The sequence below is a fragment of the Mobula birostris genome, chromosome X, assembly GCF_030028105.1.
Source record: "Mobula birostris isolate sMobBir1 chromosome X, sMobBir1.hap1, whole genome shotgun sequence".
In the NCBI taxonomy this organism is placed as follows: domain Eukaryota; kingdom Metazoa; phylum Chordata; class Chondrichthyes; order Myliobatiformes; family Myliobatidae; genus Mobula; species Mobula birostris.
In genome coordinates, this window is record NC_092402.1 from 15564701 (window position 1) to 15567024 (window position 2324).

At 41.1% G+C, this 2324-nt stretch overlaps 1 pseudogene; it reads right to left on the reverse strand.

Moving 5' to 3' along the window:
- Positions 1–271: 271 nt before the first annotated feature.
- LOC140191438 (AP-1 complex subunit beta-1-like) lies at positions 272–2324 on the reverse strand (annotated as a pseudogene).

A 2324-nucleotide genomic window follows, 5' to 3' on the forward strand; every position in this document is an offset into this window, starting at 1 on the left:
ACGAGCTTCTGATTTAACAAGCTGGAATGCTACAATTTATAGGACTAACAGACAAAGAACACTTAGTTGCCATGATATTACCACCAAGTCAGTTAGAGCAAACTTAATTAATTAGTTAAGAGAGTACACTAAATCATGGCTTTTAATTACAGACAAATTCTTGCCTTATCAGTAAAACTTGAATAGACAAAAGGTGGGAACATAGCTCAATATGTGAACTCATAAGACATGATGTATGCAGCATGTGTGAATACAGCCCACAGATCGTTCTCAAAGGGACAGCTGTGAGTTGTTAAAAAAAATCACTGAAGGCAGTTTTTTTTCCAGTCAAGAACAGTCTCTCCAACTTTTCACAGAACAGAGCATATACAAGCTGGCACCTAATTTTAACCCGCTATTTACCAGATTCAGAGAATCATTTCTTACTTTTCCAACACCCTTAACCTTCATCATTCCCTCCTTTTTATCATTACACGATAACCTTTCAGAACAGATTGTCGCTTCTACAACATGATACGAAACATGGCCACAAGCAGCATAGGATACAGATAATAATCAAAGTTAATACAATCAGACTTCGGACATGCATAAACACCACTATCAATCAACATATTTTCCTTTAATCCAAGAGAGTCCTTCTGCTCAGTTCCTTCAGTGAGACGTTTGCAGTCTGTTCGATGTATCCTCCGAGAGTGCCCCTCCACAAGTGCACTGGGTGGCTTACCGTACACAGGGGCCGGTGTTCCAATATGGCAGATTAATTCATCAAGGAGCATTGGCTCAATAAGATCAGTTTCTTCTGAAATTAGAGGTTTATCTGCTCTTGTGTCTCAGTTGTTGTATTTTTAAGATAGTTTCACAATAGCAGTCAAAAGTTGTAGTTGAACCCGTGTGCTCTCCTCATGGAATCCTTCCGGGAAGCTCTCTAATAGCTCATCAGCATTGTCAATTCTTTCAGCATACTCTCCAACTATCCGTATCATTGCTGCTCTTGCTTCTGGTTCATCCAATGAGTCCAGGTTTACACAAAGTGTTGCATTAACACTTTCACACTTGTTTGGCTATTTACAGAAAATGTCCTTTATTACTACAATAGCTTCTTGGACGACGTAGTTTACTTTTGTCTGAATGAGGTCAAGTAGCGTACTCACGCAGCATTCTGCTGATTGCTCAACTTTGATTGCACATCATCCAATTGCACGCACAGCTTTTCATACAAAGTCAACATCTGCTTCAGTGGCATACTCCTTCAATTCTGCCAAAACCTGTGCAATGTTGGCTTGAGAAGCCAATCGAATCACAATATCCGGTTTTTCCAGTTTCACATATATCTTTACAAAGAAAACCTTCATTTCATGCTTAGGAATCTCAGAACTTTTCTGTACAATGAGGCTGATGTTCTGGAGGGCAACATATTGGAGTTCTGGTTCTGCAGACAACAGCGTTACCAGTGGGGGAGCCAGTTTCTTCAACAAAGTGCCATAGTAATCCAAGTCCTTTGAAAGCATTTCCATGAATTTCATCAGAACCTTTACAGCCAACAGGACAACAGTTAAGTTGACGTGAGCTAAACGTGGCGTCACACACTCACAGATGCCTTGAGCTTCTCGGTCATCCTTTGGGCTACAATTGGCCAAACAATCAAGGTTAAATATCTGGCCCCATTCAGTACATTCATTTCAGGCTATTAAAAGCTTGTTGATTGTCTGAAAATTGAGGTCTAGTAACTTGCTGTTTGGATGAGGTTGTGCGATCTCTGACAGAGCAGCCACAGCATTTGCAACGACCATTGGATTAGAGTCAGATATCAGATCCTTTAGAGTGTCCAGCAATCCCTGATCTTCTACCAGCTGTGCATCGATGTCATGTAGCGTGGCTTCGTAGACAGCAGCAGTTTTTCAAGCTTAACGGTCTTCATCCTTTAGACATTTTCCGCAGGGGCTCATACTAATTCTCAGTAATTTTCTCCACATGGATGCAGCCTATTGTTCTCACGGCTAGCACCCTGATAAATGGATTGGGATCTTCACAGTCCTTAACAAAAGCGTTGACAGCCATAGTTGCCCATATCTGGTTGGCTCTTTGCATGGTTCATTAGATAGAGGTACAGCAGCTTCTTCAACTCCAAATTGTCTGTCTGCATGTAGTTTATGACATCAGGAAAGAGGGCACTGACATTTCTGCCACCGGTCATTGACGTAATCCCTTTCTTCACTGCTTCTTTCTTTTTCTCCTGCTTGTCACTATTGAATTCTGCTTTGACTTCGAAGATTTCTCCTTTCTTGGTTGTTGTGAAATATTTAGAATCAGTCATGGCGAGTGTG